The sequence below is a fragment of the Myotis brandtii genome, unplaced genomic scaffold (assembly GCF_000412655.1).
Source record: "Myotis brandtii unplaced genomic scaffold, ASM41265v1 scaffold70, whole genome shotgun sequence".
In the NCBI taxonomy this organism is placed as follows: Eukaryota; Metazoa; Chordata; class Mammalia; order Chiroptera; family Vespertilionidae; genus Myotis; species Myotis brandtii.
In genome coordinates, this window is record NW_005370741.1 from 928,285 (window position 1) to 950,510 (window position 22,226).

Genomic DNA, 22,226 nt, shown 5'->3' on the forward strand with positions numbered 1-22,226 from the left:
GATCCGGCCCGTTTGAAATGAATAAAACTAAAAAAAAAAAGACCGTACCCTTTTATGTAATGATGTTTACTTTGAATTTATATTAGTTCACACAAACACTCCATCCATGCTTTTGTTCCGGCCCTCCGGTCTAGTTTAAGAACCCATTGTGGCCCTCGAGTCAAAAAGTTTGCCCACCCCTGGCTTAGAATATAATAGTTGCTCAGTAAATACATTGAACAAGAAGGCCCTCTAAATATTTAATTGTATCTTAATGCAATCTTGTGTTCTATCTTCTTTTATAAGGACTATTTCATCTCTCTTTTAAATTGTTATGATTTCATTTCCTAAACTTTTAATTGTTTTTGTTGCATTATTTTGACATTAAGTTCTTTCCCTGTCTCTAGACTAGATGCCGAGTTTTGCAAGAGTGTGTCCACCGCCCAGGGTCTTTGGGAAGTTTAATTTATCACCTCTCATGAAAACTAGAAGGTAACGAAAATAAATTTTTGGGCATAATCAGTCACAACGTCTTTTCTGATAAAGATCTTTTGTCTCAGAGGAACCTAAGAACAGCAAAAGAGTCTGCCTCTGCAATGATGAAAAGGCCAATTCCCACTGGCAATTACTACTGTTAGAATATAAACCACCACTGAACCAGTGGCTGGGAATTCAAATTTCACACATTCAAGCCTCATAAAGAAACATGAGACATTAGCTCAGGAAGTGCAGATTCAACACATAAGAAAGTAAAGTAGGGACTTTCTGTGTCTTTGGTGAGTCTAAGGTCAGGCACTTACTTGGAAGCACACGGAGTCTCGTTCCACTCCCGAAAGTGAGTGTTCTGCCTCCTGTGTCTGCACCCTGGTACATGGCAGTACAAATACCTGCCCTCTGCCACCCGGGGCGGTTGGTTGGCCCCCTCCCACATTTACAGCCCTCACTCTTGGGAACAGAGCTTTTTAAACAGCCTGCTCCATGGTTTTGAGGATAAATTTCTCTCTCTGTGTCACTTTAGGTTCAATAAACAGCCCTCCTAGGTTTCTACTTCCCTCCCTGCGGTACCTGCATCCTCCCTGCCCAGTCCAATGATTTCACTCTTCAGAAATGCTGAGTCCTGTGCCAGGGCTGCCATGGTCACCATGGAAAGAAGTCTCAGGATGGGTCAAACAAGGACTAAAAGGTGGCCTTTGGGTCTGAGCCTTCTTCTTTCACAGAGCGCAGGAGGGATGGTGGTGGTAGTGCAGTGGCGTGGTTAACAATGCAATGGAGTAAAATAGATTCGAGTTAAACTCTGGCTCTGTCACTCCTAGTTGTGTGATTTGGGGCAAGTTTCCTCACTTGTGAAATGGGAATAATAGCAGCAGCTACCTAACACCAGGATGGGCATGATCATCAAATGAAAAATTACACGAGGGACAGAGTGTAGTCACGGGCACATGTCAGGCATTCAGTCAGTCAGTAGTAGCGAATAAGAGGATGATTCCAGCAACACTTTATACGGAGGGAAAGGGAAGCAGCTTCTTGCAGTCAGAGGAGAAATGTCCCCACCCCACCACCCACTCCGGCACCACTGGGTGCCTCAGCACCCTGTCTGGGATGCTCTCATGTAGGACAAATAGCTCATGTGTCCAAGGGAAGGTGCTGAGAGAGAGCCTCAGTTAGAGGGTTGAGGGGCGGGGTAGACCCTTGGCTGTCAGGGATAAAGTTCTGCTTTAGCAACCTAACCAAGAATGAAATCTCTTTTCTCAAAACGTGGGCATTTGTCCTCTGCAAGCACCGTGCAAAACCCTTGTCCACACAGCCTCAATCCCTCCATTAGACCTGACACTCTGATAAGTTACTCCCAGACAACAAAGGACTCCTTCCACGACGAGCAGACCAGACTCTCATTATTGTGATATCCTTCCAAAATGTATTTCTGTCTACATTTCCCTTGATCATTTCTATAACACTCACATGGATGAACAACAAGGCTGGTCCCTCTTCCAAACGTAGGTATGTAGTTTCCTCCTGATACACACAGCAGGAAAGCCTTTGATAAAACCTGTCTCCTGTGACCCCCTCTACCCACTGCCCAGGGGTGTCAGGGCAACAATCCAGGGAAACACTGGCCCATGCTCCCTGAGGTGCAGGAATCTCTCACGGCTGTCCTCAGGCCCTGAGCCATGGCCTCAGAGCAGTGATGGGAGCCTGGGGTTAGGGGCTGGACAGCTCCTCACCCCAGTCCCCAGGAGAAAACACACACTCCTGTCAACAGAGAAGCGGGGCAGCAACTCCCCACACCACCACCACCACCGCCGACCTGCCTGCTTAGGCAACACTAAGGGCCTGACTGCACCTCTGTTGGCAGACGGAAGGGGCTCCTAACGTGCCCCAGGATGGAGGCAGAGGAGATTTGATATTACATTGTGCTGACGGGTTCTGACCGCCTTTCTGGAAGCTCCCCTGTCCTGTCTTTCCCTTTCCTTTGCTCTTTGAAGCTTCCCTTCGCAGCCTTCTTCCTGGGGACCAGGGATTGGTCCCTGCCTATCCCTGTTCCTGGCCAGACTCCAGGCAGGATTCAGGCCCGTCTTGATTGGTGTGTTCATCCTTCCCTCTTTACCTCCTGGAAATAGGCCAAGGCCCCCAGAGCTCTTTGGTTCCCTTATTTCTAATGAGCTTCATTCACACAGGGCCCTGCTTTTATGAAAGGCTAGGACAGAAAAAAAGTCACAACAATTTCCATAACATTTTTGAAAGATGGGAGCAAACCGAGATCACACTCCTACTTCAGAGACACGAGGTGAAGCTCACAGAAGTCACGGCCTGCTGGTCTGTGGTCCTGGGCTGAGGTGGAAACTCTACCCTCAGTCTCTGACCGCTGTGTGCTGTCCGCCCTCAGCTGACCGCTCGCTGGGCTCGAGGGCCGTGCTAGTGAGGGCTGTGTGGCTCTGGGGGTGATGGGCTGGAACCCTGACATGGCCCCAAACTGCCTGCCCGGCATGGCCTTGGACAGATGCTTAGACTCCGAGCCTCTGGTTCCTTCTACAACATGAATAAGACTTCCCCAAGGTCCCTTCCAGCTTTCACTTCTGTGGTCCTTTGTTGAGTTTGAAACCCAGCCTCAGGGAAGAGCAGGGAACAGAGGATGAGAGTGTGGTCAGTAGAGATGCTGAGACAAGGGAGGGTAAAGGTTTGGGACAATGACCATCTAAGAACCTGAGGTGTGGCATTAATGGATGACACATCCTGCCCCCTCCCACGGAAATAAAAAGTAGACCAGCACTGGGGTAGGAACAACAGTGGAGGGGGCTCATTTTTACAGAAGAATCTGGGCTCACTTACTTGGTGTGACCACCACGTAGGTCCCTTTCCCAAAAGTGAATCTGTTGTTTCCATAGTCACACTCTAGGTAACTGCATTACAAAAAGGTCCTGGTTTTCCCCACCCTCTAGTGGAGGTCACACACTCTTCACCGTAGCTCTGAAAGCTGGGAACCTGGAAAGGCGGACCCCAATGTTTTCCCTGTAAGGAGTGGGGGAGGGACTGAAGGAGCCTCCCTGATAGTTGTAACAGCACCAGCTACTCTGGTGGCTTCCATTTTCCTCACCACAGCTATCAACAAACACAGCCCCTGGCTATTTCTCCTCTAGGTAAAACAGTTTCACAAGACTGTGAAAACCTGCCTCCTACATGGGCCGGGAGGTGTGAGTAAATCTAGAGACTCGGGCAGCAGGCAGGCATTTCCCACCTCAGCTGCCAGGCCGGATAAGAAGACACCACTTTCTCGGGGACATGGGCAAAAGTGTATTCTCCACTTTGTCAGAAGGTGTAAGAGAAAGAGCATTCCCAGCACCCCGTGCTGGGGCACCTGCCACAGAGCCTGGGCCTGACTCCGAGAACCCACGTCTTCTCAGGCTGAGCAATCCAGCCTGGTGACTCAGCCTGACTCACTCCTGATTCTGTCCTCACCTCACTCAATGCTCCCTGCACAAAGGGGGCTTTCTGTCCTCAAGAAAGTCAAACATCTTAGCATAGAACACACTTTGCTCCTTTTCCTGAAACATCCATGGGCTGCGCTGGCTCTCTGCCCGGGAATTGGACTGTCCACTGGCAACGCTGTCCTGCCTCCGGCCCGCAGGGCTCCCCGCCAGGTCCCAGGTCCCATGCAGGACCAAACACAGCACCCACCTTAGCTCACTCACAGTGTCTGACATGACTGGAAGTTCTTGAGAGCAAGGGCATTATCTTAGCGTCTTCTTTTCTTTGCTTATTTCTTCTTAAAAAAACCAATCATGGTCCCTGGCTTGTTGATGATACTCAATAATCATTTAATGAATTGAACTTACTTTTACTGTCCATAATTATTGGGAAAAGGAGGCCCGTTTTGGGAGAGGTTAAAAGCTAAGTAAACGGGAGCTGCAACATCTAAGTGCTTAGGCAGAGAAAACCCAAGGAAGCATTTCTGAGAGAGACTGTCATGAGGCAGTATAAAACCCCAAGCGTCGGGAGGTTTATATGAACCTCAGCAAGGAGGGGGAAACGGGATGGTCAAGGAAAATCCTAGACTCCAAAGTAAACTCAAATATTTTTCTTCTGCTATCTTGACATAGATTCCCCTTAAAGGGTAAAAAGAATAACAACACAGAAAATATATATTCCAAGTCAGCAGCATTGTAATGTTCAATAACAACAAAATAGTGGTAGTAATAATGATGATGATATCCTATTACAGACCATGCTAAATGCTACATATAAAAACATAAATCCAGTATTGGGGATGGGGCTACACATTTCTGGAGATCTGACTTACGTGGGTTGATCAAAAGTCGAGTGCCAGTTCCAAATGTGAGTGTCTGAAAGCCTGTATTCACACTCTGAAATACCTCTGTACAGAATGGCACCCTGTAGCTGGGATTCCTCGGTCACACACACGTTAGTTACTGGGCGAGTTCCTGTGTCTCTGTGCATGTGCCAAAGTGGGAGGGGGGGATATAATTTAGCTATTTAACCTTCATTTTCCCAAGACCATTGGAAGATGACAAGAAATAAGGCAGAATCCAAAAGGAGATCCTGCTTTGTCTAGAGTGGGTTATATAAAAATGTCACAGCCATTCAGTTGAAAAAGCCATTCATATCATTATAGTGTTTCAGTCCTAGACAGGACTTTGGGCAGTTTTATCCACCCGTGCTTTTTAAGTGTGCAGTTCATGTTTCCTGCACGATTGATGCTCATGAATACTATCTAATGCTGCAGTATCACGTGAGGGCCACTTATCTTCTTTAAATAACAAACAAACCATGGGGGGAAAATCAGCGAAGACAGATGCCCCTCACTCATACAAACCAAGTTATTTCATGGAACTTACTTGCTTTAACAAATAGTCTTGTTCCTGTCCCAAAGAAAACTTTGAAGTTTCCAGTATTTCCCACAGTGGTTTGTGTTGTGACAAAATGGGCCATTTCCTTTTCCTTCCATTTTTATACTACAGCTGGGGAGTAGGCCCGGGGAGCATATGGGTCATTGTTAATAACAAGAGCACTTTTTAATACTCCCCCAACAAAACCCATTTGTTATTTCCCCCAGGTTCTCGAACATATCTCACAGCTCCTATCTACTGGAAGGTTAGTTCACCAAAGAGTAGTCACTGTTCTGTGAGAACCAGAGACCAGGATCCCCATCCCCAGGTTTTAATCCCAGCCCCAGATATCACTGACTTTATGATATTGGACAATTCAACCAACCTCCCTGGGGTGTAATTGTCTTATTAGAAAAATAAAGAAGTCTAAATGAGGCATTTCCTTAGCTCCCTTTCAGGGGTAAAATTATATCATCTAGCAATGTCCAAACTGCCCTCAATGTTGCATTTTTCTATAACACAAATGAGTCAGGCACTTGCAGATCAGTCAAACTGGTGACTGGTCCACCTGGAGAAATACAAGAAATAGTGAGGGAAAGGGGAAGTCAGAGCAAGGGAGTAGTTGCTGCCAGCTCTGCTCTCTCTTCTCTCCCTTGTAGTAAATGCTCCCAGTGGCCCTTGAACTTTTTGTTTCTTCATTAAAATGGGAAGAGAATACTTTGGACACCTGAGGCATTCAAGTCAAGATTTCCCAAAGCTCCGACTCTAAGTGATGGCAATATCTAAGAATACAAAAGATAAATTCCATGTATTTCCTTACTCACTGTGATTGGCATCATCTCTCATTTCTAAATAAGCCCTGGCATAGGGTCTGTGACATAATGTGGTAGAAAGAGCAAGGCTTGAGATCAGGAAGCTGACTCTGGTTTGAATCTAGACCCTGCCACTTATTAATCTTTTTAAAAAAACCAACCATGTTGGATCTTGGACAATTATTTCTCTGAGCCTCAGTTTCTTCTCCTGTAAAAGAGGAGTGCTACCCCCTGCCCCATAGAGTTGTTTAAAGACAAAAAATATCATATGTTATGCGTATGTTTATTATTTCTATGTTAAGTTAGATTATTGACTAACAAGGTTATTTCCTTCGGGTTATGGAATTTGTTTATGGACTAGCCATAAGAATCCATACCCTCGAATCATATAAACTCTAGGGTGGTATAGGAGCACAGATTTTGAAAGCTTCAACCTTCTCACCTCACACTGGAAGAGTATGAGGCACACAGTGGGGCAATGCGTGGTTCAGTGTTACATTGCCATTTGGGACCTACTCCAATCTAGAACTACACTGAAACCAGAAGCCCTGGGCTCTTTACTCTGCATGCCACTGACTCTTCTTGGACAGTGATTTGTATAAAGGAACACAATCTATAAAGTGAACTGGGTATGGCTTATTTGGGGCATGGATAAAATGACCTTGAATATCCCCCCCACAGTGTGTCTCTGAATCAATGGCAGTGGAAGTAGAAGGGTCTATTACATCATGGCCAGACAATTTTCAGCTCTTCTAACCACACTCTCCCCGCACCCCCCAGCCTCTTTATCAGGGTCCATTTAGCTTAATTCTAGTGCTAAAAACGTCAATATTAGACAGAACTCTGTCAGCCTCATATCATGGGAAAAATCATAATGGTTTGCTAATTTCTAATGCAAAGAAAATACGCTCATATAGTTTTTGATTACTTTCACTAATTTATCTGGGTACCACAACTCTTACTACTTCAAAACTAGATCACAGTTAATTGTAAATAACATACAAATGACAAAAATGAAATCTCCTTTTCTCTTGTTCACCATCACCAGAATGCATTTTGTAGTTACCATATAATCCCACACTTACTCAGCTCCACTTTTAGCTGGGTGCCTGTCCCAAAGGTGAGTTTGTTTGTTCCTCCCATGAGTCCCACAGTGTCTGATGCCTCATAATAAACTCCCTTCTGTCACTCCACCTCTTTTCCTGATTTACCTAATGAGTTAGAAAACACTCAAGATTCAATATAGCTATTTGACTTATTTATATGAGAAAATAGCTCTCTCCGTGACCCCAAATGGAATAAATTCATAGGCTGTTGGTGCTGGGAGACTAGAGAGGTTATCCAGATCTACTTCCCAATTTACAGATGAGAAAAATGAGGCCCAGAGGCAAGAGATCTGCAGTAAGTACACTGCTGGTTGTCAGCAGAGACCAAAACAGGGTCAATTTGATTCTCAATCTAGTGTTTTTCCTTCTCCACCACACACTGAATGTACTGTGGTGATTACTTTATCCTCTTCTCCCCTTTTGCCTGGAAACTTGATTTCTTTGGGTGTTTGATTTCAATTAAACAAGCATTTAATGACTTACTTTGTAAAAGGACCATATTAGACACTTGATGGGATATATGAAGAGACTGTTCTCAAGGAATTTTCAGTTTTAATAGGCAGATCTTCCCAGTAATGAAAGATTTCCGTGGCTGTATATATCACAGACTGTCTAAGATATCACAGCTGAATTTGGGATAGAGGGTAAAAGGAATGGGAGAGCTGCCTGGGGAGAGACTATAGTCCAGGCTTTACACAGGAAGCCAGGCTATTTCTAGAGAAATCAGGTTTGTCCTAATCACCTAGGATGTTAGTCTCTACTCCATTCTGACCCAGTGAATTAGTTTTACTGTTATTTCCATCTTTTCTCTGAGCTATTTTTAGTTTAAAAAGCCCTCCATGAAGGCTCAATCTTAAATTCATAGGTCAACTGAGGAAACACGGATGATACATCCATAAAGGTAAAACACAGTGAGAACATGTAGATGCCGTAAATTACGTAAGAGGAAAACTAGGGTGGGATGGGGTCAACATTTACCTGGAGAGACGAGAAGCATAGTGCCCTTTCCAAAGGTGAATGTGTTGTATCCTGAATTCACACTATAGCAACCCCTCATACAAAAATTGCCTGCAGTGTTGGGCTTTCACTTTGGGGAGAGGGAAGAAAACCCCATCACTTATGGATAACCTATCATGTATCAAGCTGGTTAACAATCTTTTGGGCCACAACTACAACAACTGTGTCACAAGCTGAGATGTTATTATCCTTATTTTATAAATGAACTAGCATTGCTACCAAAGACACAAATAGCCTAGATGCATGAGACAGATAAAAGGCACAAGATAGACAAATCTTAGGAGGATCTATGAGAGAGGAATCCTCTTTTGTATTCCTACAAGAGTGATATTGCACCTGTATCACATATATACTATACATATGTACATATATAATATTATTTAATTATATATATAATTATTTTGCTAGAACCAGACATCAGAACTCTAGTAATAGTGATCCCCCAAAATTCCAGCTCACCCACTATTACACATCATTTCTTGAGACCATGAAGACATTTTATCCTCAATCTTTCCATTATTCCCACTTACCAGGCCTGACCAGCAGTCTAGTCCCACTCCCGAAGTTCCACTGATAGCCTGCATTGTTCCCACAGTGTTTCTTAGCCAGCCAAAAACACTCACAAGCCCCACACATCCTTCTCATACCTGAGACTAAGAAATATGGTCCTTTCACCTACAAAGTAACTTTCTTTTTACATTCCACTAACACACAGGCCATTTGACTCAAATTTGGGCATTTATTGTGTAACACTTAAAATGAAGTCTTTATCTACCCACATGTCTGGGTCTATCACCATCACACTCATGATTTTCAGCTCTATTTATTCAACAGATGTATCTAGTCCTTGTGTCTCCATTAGAGTTATCAAGTTTTAGATTCTTGCCACAGTGTCTCTCCTAATTTGAACTTCCATCAATCTGAAATGCCATGGAATAGGATCCAGATCCTTGAGTGACAGCTTCCTGCTCTGCCAAGTTAACTTGTTCTGCAGACTCAGTGGGAGCCTTACTACTTACTCAGGTCCTGTTCTGCCCCAGAGCCAGGTGTCCTCTGATTAAAGGGCATCCTGCTTCAGGTGTGGTGAACAAACAAACAAACAAACAAAAACACCACCACTTGTCTTTTCTTTAGTTCTTATCCTTTGCAAATCTACTGTTTCTCATTTCTCATATTAGAACATCAGAGAATAGATGCGGGACCCTTCTACTGTCTCTTTAGTCTTCTGAAAATGACCAGGAAAGGCCTATTATGTTCCATTATCTGCTCCAAACATTACAATCAGAAAGGAGACAACATAGGGAAGGAGAAATGCTTAGGAATTTAGACTTACTTGGGATGACTTGGAGCTTTGTTCCAGTTCCAAAGGTAATCTTTTGGCTACCCCCAACATTCACACTACAGTGCAGGCCTTTGCAGAATGGCTTCCTGTCTCCTGCCACTTTCATTTGGGTAGCATTTAAGTCACTCTACTTCAGTGGAAGAGAGAGTGGTTTTCACTAATGCCCATGACTATAGATCCATTATGAAAAGTAGCTAAGAACCTGCATATACATTCTTTCCATGTTGAATCACACTAGCTGACCTAGCCTATAATATTTTATATGTGTATAGCATTTAATAATTTACAAAGTACTGTCATATACTTTAGCTTATTTTATCTTTAAAATAACTTATGAGGTGATATTACATGTTTTCATTTTACAGATGAAGAAATTGTGACCCAGAGGCACTAGTCAAGCCAGGTTTAGAAGAACTGGAAAGGTTCAGGAAAACTTTCTGTTTTTTCCTTTAGGATCAACTCTCTGACTTGGCTGTTACAGTCTGTTATTTTTGGTTCATGTCTATGATTATTTTTCTCCACAGCTAGATTTTTCTATACTCTGTGCCATTACTTTAACATTTCTTTTTACATCAGAATGCACATAGGTCTGCATAAACCATTAATTTCTTGACACTCAGGCCCTACAAATACTGCAGTAAGTTCAATGGGCCTCAGTAGCCACATTAAGTCTCCTGCTTTAGTGACATATCACCTGCTTACTGGGCTTTACTGATAATCTCGTCCTACTCCCAGGGATAAATGTGTTATAAATCATAGACGTGCTACCTGACAACAATGCCTGAGCTACCTTGATAATAGAGTAATGTGATTAGCATGCATCTCTCCTTCCCCATGGGAGCACTGGCTGGGATCCCCCCTTTGTATTACTGGAATAAAGACTAAGCCATGAAATTAAGGCTGTGAAAGACTCTTCTTCGGGCACCATAGTGGATGCTGTAGGGGGAAGCCTGAGAAGTGTCTGAGTGATATTCTTTGGACAACCCTGACACTTATTTTACCCAGTAATCCTGTTTTACCAGCCAAAGGAGACCAGCTTCAATCCCCATTTTTACTTAGGAATCAACTACACACAATCTCAGGTTTAGCAGATTGCTCCTATCTCTAGGTAACCTTTTATTCCTTTATCACTTTAACGTATTTAAAAATTATTTGTGAGCGTGGAAGGCAACATAGGGTATAGTTGGAGTACTAGTGTTGGGGGACAGAATCCATTTTTTCCATTTTGTTTTAATGGTTTTCATTACTAAACTGCAATACCCCGTGAGTTAAAGAATAAGGAGACATTTAGTCAGCCTGTGCAATATAAGCCAGCAGGATAAGTACAAGCATTATGATCACTAATAACCAGGTACTTACTAGAACTCACTGATACGGTAGTTCCCTTCCCAAAGACCAATGCAGTTCCTGCCTGGTAGGCACAGTGAAATGTGGCCCTGCAGATACCTCATGCATCCACTCACTCACTTACTCCACCTTGTATTTAACTATAAACAAGGGAAAAATATTATGTCCTTGCTCTGGCAAGGAACTCAGTGGACTTTCCATGTTTGGGTGTGCAATAACAAAGCTCTGTTAATTCACGAGAAGGAGGGTAGGTGGTGGTAAGTCCTTCACTCACTCAACCATGTACTGAGCACCTCTGCTTGTAAGGCACTGTGCTGGGCACAGGGCATAGAGTGGAGAGTTGCTCAGACATCATCCCTGTCCTCATGGTGCTTGCAGTCTAGGGTTGGGCACACATGAACAAATACTTAGATAATATAATGTCAGGCAATGAAACTGATGGAACGAAACATAGGGTATAGTTGGAGTACTAGTGTTGGGGGACGGAATCCACTTTTTCCATTTTGTTTTATTGGTTTTCATTACTAAACTGCAATACCCCGTGAATTAAAGAATAAGGAGACATTTAGTCAGCCTGTGCAATATAAGCCAGCAGGATAAGTACAAGCATTATGATCACTAATAACCAGGTACTTACTAGAACTCACTGATACGGTAGTTCCCTTCCCAAAGACCAATGCAGTTCCTGCCTGGTAGGCACAGTGAAATGTGGCCCTGCAGATACCTCATGCATCCACTCACCCACTTACTCACTCACTCTACCTTGTATTTAACTATAAACACAATGGAAAAATTATGTCCTTGCTCTGGCAAGGAACTCTGGAATTTCCATGTTTGGGTGTGCAATAACAAAGCTCTGTTAATTCACGAGAAGGAGGGTAGGTGGTGGTAAGTCCTTCACTCACTCAACCATGCACTGAACACCTCTGCTTGTAAGGCACTGTGCTGGGCACGGGGCATAGAGTGGAGAGTTGCTCAGACATCATCCCTGTCCTCATGGTGCTTGCAGTCTAGGGTTGGGCACACATGAACAAATACTTAGATAATATAATGTCAGGCAATGAAACTGCATGAATAAAATCAGGCTGGGCAATGGGACAGAGAACCACCAGAGAGCAGCTGTATTTGGTGGCTTGCTAGATTGGCTGGGCAGGAAAGGTCTCTCTGAGGAGGTGAGGTCTGAAATGAGGTCCAGGCATGACCTCCACTTACAGATAAGTAAATTGAGGCCCTGAAAGATCAAAGTCTGGCTCTAAGTCACACAGCATCAACCACGAACATGGATAGGCCCTGCAGATACCTCATGCATCCACTCACCCACTTACTCACTCACTCTACCTTGTATTTAACTATAAACAATGGAAAAATATTATGTCCTTGCTCTGGCAAGGAACTCTGGAATTTCCATGTTTGGGTGTGCAATAACAAAGCTCTGTTAATTCACGAGAAGGAGGGTAGGTGGTGGTAAGTCCTTCACTCACTCAACCATGTACTGAGCACCTCTGCTTGTAAGGCACTGTGCTGGGCACAGGGCATAGAGTGGAGAGTTGCTCAGACATCATCCCTGTCCTCATGGTGCTTGCAGTCTAGGGTTGGGCACACATGAACAAATACTTAGATAATATAATGTCAGGCAATGAAACTGCATGAATAAAATTAGGCTGGGCAATGGGACAGAGAACCACCAGAGAGCAGCTGTATTTGGTGGCTTGCTAGGGCAGGAAAGGTCTCTCTGAGGAGGTGAGGTCTGAAATGAGGTCCAGGCATGACCTCCACTTACAGATAAGTAAATTGAGGCCCTGAAAGATCAAAGTCTGGCTCTAAGTCACACAGCATCAACCACGAACATGGATGCTTCTCTCTGCTGAAGTACTAGGGCTAAGTCCACCAGGTAAAATCCTGGTTAGAAAAGATAAAGTCAGACAGAGGTTCTTCCAAAGTGACTGTGGGATGTTACCTGGGTAATTGGAAACTATGGCACTGGCCATTGAGGCATTGTTCGCTCACTTAATAGGGAAGCGGAATGGACACAGTCTCCTCATCTCAGTGGCCAGCTTGTCAGAAAAACCCACTCTGAGATGCCAACACCTTCTCTTCCGGTTGGCATTCTCTTACAAACAATGCAAACCATTACCTTCTAGTTAGGATGGGCGGGCATGAAGAACTGTCTACTCCCAATTAAATCTGAATAAATTGAGGACATTTAGCAGTCCACTTAGATTTTCAAAAATGCTTGTTACATGTCTCAATAATTATTTGAATTCAGAATTCATGGTAATACTTACTAAGATCCACTTTTAATATGGTCCCCCTTCCAAACACCAGCTTCTGGGCATTTGAAAACCACAGTGATCTATTTCACCACAAAAACCAAAGGGCACTTCATTTTCAAGCACAGGAATTCTCTCAGAGTTCTTTCACTTGGTTGAAACCCAGTTCAACACTAAGCACATATTTAGGTAAACTCAAGAAAAGTCCTAAACGCACACACTCTTTGGAATGGTAGGAAACCTCAGAACCATTTACTATAAGCTCCCAACCTCACAAATTTCCCTCCTAAGCAATCTCAGATTTTTATAATCTCCAAGGACAGAAGTGACTGTGGGATGTTACCTGGGTAATTGGAAACGATGGCACTGGCCATTGAGGCATTGTTCGCTCACCTAATAGGGAAGCGGAATGGACACACTCTCCTCATCTCAGTGGCCAGCTTGTCAGAAAAACCCACTCTGAGATGCCAACACCTTCTCTTCCGGTTGGCATTCTCTTACAAACAATGCAAACCATTACCTTCTAGTTAGGATGGGCGGGCATGAAGAACTGTCTACTCCCAATTAAATCTGAATAAATTGAGGACATTTAGCAGTCCACTTAGATTTTCAAAAATGCTTGTTACATGTCTCAATAATTATTTGAATTCAGAATTCATGGTAATACTTACTAAGATCCACTTTTAATATGGTCCCCCTTCCAAACACCAGCTTCTGGGCATTTGAAAACCACAGTGATCTATTTCACCACAAAAACCAAAGGGCACTTCATTTTCAAGCACAGGAATTCTCTCAGAGTTCTTTCACTTGGTTGAAACCCAGTTCAACACTAAGCACATATTTAGGTAAACTCAAGGAAAGTCTTAAACTCACACACTCTTTGGAATGGTAGAAAACCTCAGAACCATTTACTATAAGCTCCCGACCTCACAAATTTCCTTCCTAAGCAATCTCAGATTTTTATAATCTCCAAGGACAGTCTTGATCACCAATTCTCATGTTCTATTTTTTCATAATGAGAAAGGTTCACCTTATTTCCAGATTCAACCCTTTCTCTGCCATACTGAAATTAATTCTCTCCAATAAAATTTTTCATAAAATCTAACTTTTTAAAAATTATGAACCATTGGACAGATCATACTTTTCAAAGAGATTTCACATGTATTATCTTATTTGAGTCTCACAAATATCTTTGAGCTAGGCAGAGCTCGGATCATAAACTCCATAAACTCCAAACTGAAGCTTAGAGAGCTTGAGTGGTCTTCTCATTGCCTTGTGGTTGGTACATGGCTGGGCCAGACCCACAGTGTCCCTTGGCTCCTAGCCTTAATGGTTTAATTTGTACATATTTATATATGTCTTTCAAGTATCCACCTCTTCCTTATTCCCTTCACCAATGTAAAAAGCAATATCACCAAAACAAAATAACTTCTCCCTCCGCCACCCAAAACACAATAAACCCAAACAAACCTCCAGCTCCTCTTTTTCAGAGCAAGATTTTTTTTTTAATGCCTACATGCTTTCTGTGAGTCAGGAGGTAAGAGTTACCCATATTTCAGTTGCATTAATTGGGAAAAATAAGGGCCAGAGGAGATAAATTAGAATGATGGCTATAGAGGCTGCAGCCTGGTACGGAAGGCAATATGTTGAATCTTAGAAAACACGGGTCTTTGCCCTGCTAGAGAGATTCACCTCTTTCCACCTCCTTCTGCCTCATGGGACAATAGGAGAAGAGGTATAAAGAAATAGGAAAAGTACCTTAATTATTTTCCTCCTCTTAAGACAATAGACCCTAGGAAATATTAAGATAGCAATATCCTTTACCCACACTGAATTTGTACGTACATATGTGCTTATACATAAAAGCAACACTAAACATTTTACAGGCACGTTTGAGACAGATTAATATGGGCCAACACAGCACACTTAATTTAAAATTGATGACCAGGCTCCTGCTTCAGTGTTGGAAACAGAACAGCAGCTTAGGCCCCGGTACTCACTTGGCTTCACTAACACCCTGGTTCCTCCTCCAAAAGTCAGCTTGTTCCCTACGGCGTTAATCACAGTGATTCGAGGCCCAGCAAAAACCCAGGGACCAAGGAGATCACACCCCGAGTAGATACAAAGGACATGTCCTATGGCCTTGGTAAAGTGCAGGGGCCATATTTAGGGTCATCCCGTCTCCTAGCGCTGTACCCACTTTCTAGAGCTGAAATGTAAGTGGACATATATTTCATTTAATCATATATTTACTTACTTCTCTGCTTTGGCTGTTTGGACCTGGATCTGTGAGTGAGGATAATACCTCTCAACCATAACTTCATTCAGCGGTCCACTTGACCATTTTTAACCCACAAAGGTACCTGAGAACAGGAAGCCCTATAAGCTCAGAGACCCTCAGGGTCAGGCTGTTCATCTATCTAATGAGAGGAAATGCTAATGGACATATGCATACACAAGCATGCACACTGCTAGGGTCTCTACATTCACATTAGTGCCCAGGGGAGGCCCCAAACAAAGGAAGGACACTTTAGTCCTGGGTTCACCCAGGCCCTCCCAGCTGCTGTGCACTTTGGATCAGCTTTACTTTCCTTGGTTCAAGTTCAGATCCAGATCCCCTCCAGCTATTCTAGAGCCCATCCATTGATGGGACTAGTACTAAGGAAAAGGATGAGTAGGTTTCTTGGGGAAAGTTTACAGAATTCGATGCAAAGATCATTCTTGATAAGAAAGGACTGTAATAGCCAATGGAGCTTCTAACAGGGTGACAGCCAAAAATTACCAGTAATTTTGAAAGTGTTTAAATTGGACCGGAACTTTGCTATCTCTCAGGGGACAATTGGTCTGTGGTAACAACAGTCTTTCTATCTTCAGAAGCCCCTCCTATCAGCAAGCAATTACCAGCCCTTTTGAAAGTGTTTAAATTGGACTCAAGAAAGAAACCTTGTAAATTTGTCCTCCAATTTGGCATTCTGGGCAGAGGGCCCTATCCTGCTCCAAGTGTTGAGTATAGACCAGAGTGAGTTTTTTAGGCTGCCTCGCACGCTCTGGGACTGCCCTTTGCTTGTGGTGAGATGAACACAGGATCCTCTCAGATCATCTTAAGAGGGACCCTCGGTTGTCTTGACCTTCCTTGTACTTTCCACCCCAGTCTTTCCACCCCAGCAAGAGGGTCCTTCAGAGGGGGCAGTACACATATTCCCTTAATTTCAAGACTATGGGAATTTATTCATCTCCCCTTTCAATTTCTTTACAATAATATCTTCCTGGAGTAAAAACAGCCCACTCACCAGGCCGTACAGTTAGTTGAGTTCCTCTTCCAAAGTACAGCTTCCCCAGGGTTGAACCGCTATCGACACAGTGTGGGCCCCCTTTACGTAAACTGGTCCTACTGTTCTCTATCACCCTCTTCCTTGCCCCAGAGGATAAGGTTGAACATTCACCTCCATCCTCTTTAAGTGGCTGTAAGTCTTTTTCTTGTGCAGCTGGCAGTCTACGCTGGACATCAGTCCTCAGAGGCTGTCTCTCAGGGGACAATTGGTCTGCGGTAACAATAGTCTTCCTACCTCCAGAGGCCCCTCCTATCAGGAAGCAATTACCAGGCCTTTTGAAAGTGTTTAAATTGGACAGAACTTTGCTTTCCAGGCCCTATTTCTCAGTATGAAAGGCTGCTCACTTACTTGGATTGACATCACGTTTGGCTCCCTTCCCTAAGCTGAATTGGTGAAAACTTTGACAGACTAGAGCTGTCCTTCACAAAAGCACCTCATTTCCCTCATTCAGCCTCGTACCCTCCCTCCAGACATTCCCCCTTTCTCTTCTTTCTTTTTTTTTCCTTCACGATAGCCCATTTCATTTTTCCGTTTATTGCACTGAGAAATCATACCCCATCATCTAGGCGTAAAAATCCCAAATAGGCTTCAGCTCATGAATAATTTGATGACCTGTTTCTTGGGATGTCAAAATAATAAAAACAGAAGAAACAGGTCTGAGCTCACCTTTTTATCCTCTAGGCTCGAGTCATGGAATCTTTGCACTTGGAGTTGAAAGGGAGCCTAGAGAGGATTCAGTTCAATGTTTAAAAGGGCATAGAAATCCCATCTCTAACACCCAATGGCTAGCCTTGCGGACCCAGCCTGAAGATCTCCAAGGAAGGAGACTCCTGCTCTTCACCAGCAGCCTTCCCACTGCAGGCTGCTTCTACTTGTTCAAAAAGATTGCACAGGAGGCTGAGACACGTCTGTTCCCACCCACGGTTTTGATTTGCCTTCTGTACTAACCCCTTTGTCTACACGGCAAGGCTTCCAATATTTGAAAAGAGTGATAGCTCATCTTAATACAGCCCAGGGATATCCTCTCTCACTACTTTTAGGGAGCTGAGATAATTTCAGATACTTGGTTTGGTTTTTGTCTGCACCCCTCAACAAGTTGGTCACCGTGAAGGCATACCTGACCTGAGGGAGAGAGCCATCCTGGGGTAGAAGAGGTGAGGGAGAGGCATGAGGTGGAAAGGTCATGACCCTAATGCAAATGGGAAAGCTTTTTGGAATTTAGGTACTGACCATTGTGTTTCCCAGGTGAAATGGCTCATAACTGTACCCACCATTTTCGTTTTAACAGGATTCTGACTTTATCCTTTTTACTTACTTGCTCTCACAGTTACTGTGGTTCCTGTTCCGAAGATGAGCTGGTAGTTAGACCCACAGTGCTAGGTCTTCCTACACAAACCTCATCAGCACTGTGGTTGAGTGGGTGAGGACACAGGCAGGCTGCCCGAGCCCAGCTCTACCCTCTGTGCTCTGAGCCCTTAGCTAACTATTTTAACCTCTCGCTTTTTCACTTTCCCACAGTTTCTTCATCTGTTAAAGTGGGGATGACGATAATGACCTTAGAGGATTGTGCAAAAGGTTAAATGAGTTAAAGTATGACAGGCATTTACACAGTACTTTGCACATAGCAAGTGTTCAACAAGTGTTAGTTATTAGAGTATCAAGAGTATCTAATTCTTTTCATCTTGTAAAAATATGTATAATTTTTCATTTGTCATATCTCCTCTCTGAAATCCCGGACATTCATAGGTACTTTACATTATATCCAAATACTCTTTTGTCAACTAGTAAAAGTAGCTATAATTAAAATTTGGAAATTTCCTTTACATAGGGTAACATCCCGGGAGGATGGTTGGCAGTTTCAGAATGTTTACTGAATCATAGGATTTGTTTACTAGGTGTTACATCTGTTTAAGAGAAATATGCACAAGGAATGATAAAATGTTATGAGAGGGGACCACAAACACAAAATAGCTCAAAACAAATACAAACTGCTGGGAGGAATTTAGGATAATATGTTGGTGATTTCCTCTTGTAGACAATTATAACTTACTTGGCTTTACACTGAGTTTGGTCCCAGATCCGAAGTAAAATCTGTCGCCGCTGTACACTATGTTTCCTGTCATTACAAAAAGTCTCCTCGGACTTCCTAAAAGGGAGGTATCTTATCCAGTGATTACCAACCTATTTGGGTCAAGACCAACCCACCCCACCAGCTTTTTTGCTATTTCCTCAGAAAATTCAAGAAGCAAAGTGAGGAATGAGCCAAGAAGGCACATTCATTATTAGAGACAGGCATGAAAAGGGCAACTGATTTTCTTCAGTGGTTTTATCGATTTCTTTTCTTTAGTTTTCTGCTTGGGTTCATTCTTGTGTCTTCTGTGCTTCATACACACAATATTTGAGACAAGGACACTGTGAGTAAATGTTCTTTACGTTTTTCTAATTATAAATGAAAATTCTCCTGAGGTGGACTGGATTGTGAGGAAAGTCCTTACTCTGCCTTTAGCTCCAGGGCTATCTGGCAGCTTCTCTCCCTGAGTCTGTACCTGGATCTGTGTTGTGCTCAACAGCCTGATCTGAGCTTCTCCTAATGACCCCCCGAGCTGTGCCAACCGGCCAGCTGTATTCTGTATGTGTGATCTAATGAGATCACGATATCCTACCTGTCAAAGTACATTATATAACCAGATGTACTTGAACATTCACATCGACTCCCTCCTCCAGCCTCCACAATAAAATTGTACATTTTGGCTCCCCCCACCCCTCCCTTTCTGCCTGTATATAATCCCTGTAGCAAGAGGGAAAAAAAGAGACTGCAGTGTTGACTGTCATTTGCAAGTCTAGATGAAAGCTTATTTATGAGCAAAATATTTTGCTGACAATTTCAAGAGAAAGGAAATCTCAGTGCCAACAGTTAGACACCCACACGGTTTAGATTTAAACAAATCTCAACAAATGAACACAGTTCTGAGAAATAAAATAGAGGTGACTTCAGTCAAAGCCAAGTAGTTATAACGCTTCTGCAGTTTTGGAGGGCGAGGGGCTTGTTCTTACTTGTAGAAATAATAAGCAGTGTGTTACAGGAAGGGCAGCAGAGAGCTAGAGAAACAGAACACCACTTAAATATCTTAAATAGGCACCTTTGTGTTTAGTGACTTACGTAAAAAATAAGCTAGAACAGGCTAGAAATAAATGTAGCTAGATAGCCAGACTTGGTTTAACACAGTTACAGGTAAAACCATCATGTAGCATTTTGTCTGGTTTCCGTGAAAATGTGAGACAGAGGTTCCCTTTGTGGAATCTGTTCCTATTTTTTCAGCAATTCTTCTAGGTTAAGATTGCTTCTCCCTACCTCTTTTCATCAACTACTATTACAAACTTAGCAATAGGCATCTCTTTTGCTTTGGTCTTTGATAAAGAATTCTCTTCCTACATTACCCTTTTAAGTATGCATTGTTTATGTCTCTCTCTCACTCTCAACCCCAAAACCCATTAAGTTACATATATGCCGGTATATATTTGTAGACTAATAAATCAGTGCATAGAGTATCTGATTGTGGTGGCCTACCGGGTACAACAGTCAGTTGGGTCCCAGATCCAAAGGTGAGCTGCCAGCCGGAACTAGAAGAAACACTGTGATATGCCCAACAACAAAAACCAGATCAAATAGGCCATTGGCAGAGCACAGAGGAAAGAGCTGGCAGTTAGTTGATGAAATAAGCCTGTATCATTGTCAGCCTAGGTTTGATCTGGGGCAACCAAACTGCCTGTCTACAGATCCTCAGTAAACCCTTCTTTGTTTTTTTATTCCCACTTTCCTTTAGGGAATCTTTGTTTCTGCTACAGAGTTCTAAGCATCAAATGTATGCTCTCAATATATGTGTAGAGTGAGTACTCTCCTATTTTAGAAGTCAAACCAGTGTTCATATGTTTTCATCTAAGAAGGTTCACGAAGTCCAGGACAGAGAACATTTCTCTTCTTCTCTGGACATCCCTGCGTTACACCACCAGGAAGCTGCACAAATCCTTGAGTCCTCCCTTGGCTCAGTCAACAGGATCTAAATGATGTATAGAGCTGTCGTTATCTAGTTAATTTGACCATTAGTTTGATATCGATAAAATAATTTTATAATGATCAAATTACCAGGGGAATTTCTAGTTTCTACTTCACTTTTGGGTCATTTCTTTTCTTATGACTAAAGTGGTTTCTGTGTTGGTTTAGCTGCTAAAAAAAACCACTTTAAAACTGCAACAAAAATCAATTTTACTATTTCCTAAGGTAGGGAGGATGCATAAAAGGGTCATGCTCAAGAGGGATCAGGATATGGACCATCATCTCCAAGGGACCAATTGGGACCCACTTCTAGAACATAAGTTCCCTGAGGGCTATAGCTCACTGAGTTTGTTCCCTGAGGGGTCCCTGGTCTGGGCACTGAGCCTGGCATAGAGTAGATGCACAAAAATATCTATCAGAGGAGTCCTGCAGACTCCTCAAACTTCAGGCCAGGGAAATTGATGAGACAGTTTCAGCAAATGGAGAGTTAAGTTCTAGTCCTACTCAGCCATGGGCTGCCTGTGGGGCCATGATCAGTCTCTTCTCTTAGTCTCAGTTTCCTCATACATGGAGACAGTCAGAAGGGATGGCTTACAGAATTCTCTCTGCTCCATGAGGCCATGCGGTACAAATTTTTGGCCTAAAATCTCAGAAACAGAAAATGTCCCATAGTACTTATAAATAAACTTTAAAAAAAAAGTGATTTTCAGGCTTTGGGAGAGGCTAGTCACAGTTATTTCGGTCAATAATCATTATTTACAAGGTTCCTTCTATAAATTGACATAATCTTAGCCAAAGAGAATAGTGCCTCGGAGGCTTGTTAAGGAATTAGAAGTCTTGTCCACTGATTACTGTACAATTCCAGGGCTACAAATCCTCACCAGTACCCCAGGGAATCAGTCACACGTTTTTAGTTCCATCAACATATATTCTGGGAACAATTCCCAGAGACTCCCCTACATGGCCCATTGTGCTCCAAGATGTCAGCTCCTAGCCAGGGAGACTTTTGTCCCCCTTCTTTTTTTGATGCTCATTCACCCTTTCTAAACTTTCTTTATATAAGTGAATAATTGGGCCTAAATCAGTCCTTAATCCACAGACACTGCTTAATCCAGGGATATACTTTTATACTTACTGGGCTTCACAGATAACTCAGTTCCCTGTCCGAAGATAAGCTTTCCTCCCTGGTTATAATTCACACTGTGTTACACATCCTGTCAAGAACACATCCAATCTTCCTGAACACATTTCTAATCCTCCACCCAAACTCCACAGCAGATCCCTCCCACACCACAGCGCGAGCCACAGCTATACTTATCACTGTAACCTTTTCTTTCCTTATAAGGGGCATAAGGTACTTACTCAGGGACTGGTAAAGAATAATGAGAATTCCCATTTATCCAAAATGTTTCTATTTAACACCAAACTGATCTCTCATTTTTGCTTAATGGCTCTGGCTATTGCTGTTCAGGGAAATGGCTTCCTTTCAAATGTGTTTCTTATGGTCGTGGCTAGGAATACTTGGCACACGGGGGTTAAATGGAGGGCAGGAAGGCTCCAGGGAATCAGGCTTACCTGGGGTGACCACAACCTGGGCCCCTGCTCCCCAGTGCAATTTCCCCCAG

At 43.1% G+C, this 22,226-nt stretch overlaps 1 long non-coding RNA gene and 1 gene segment (V, D, J or C); one reads left to right on the forward strand and one right to left on the reverse strand.

Moving 5' to 3' along the window:
- Positions 1 to 22,226, reverse strand: part of LOC102264001 — a 287,655-nt gene that overhangs the window by 11,777 nt on the left and 253,652 nt on the right.
- LOC106724063 lies at positions 238 to 1,276 on the forward strand. The gene is made up of 2 exons (XR_001359812.1): positions 238 to 471; positions 998 to 1,276. It is a non-coding gene; the product is annotated as an uncharacterized LOC106724063 (long non-coding RNA).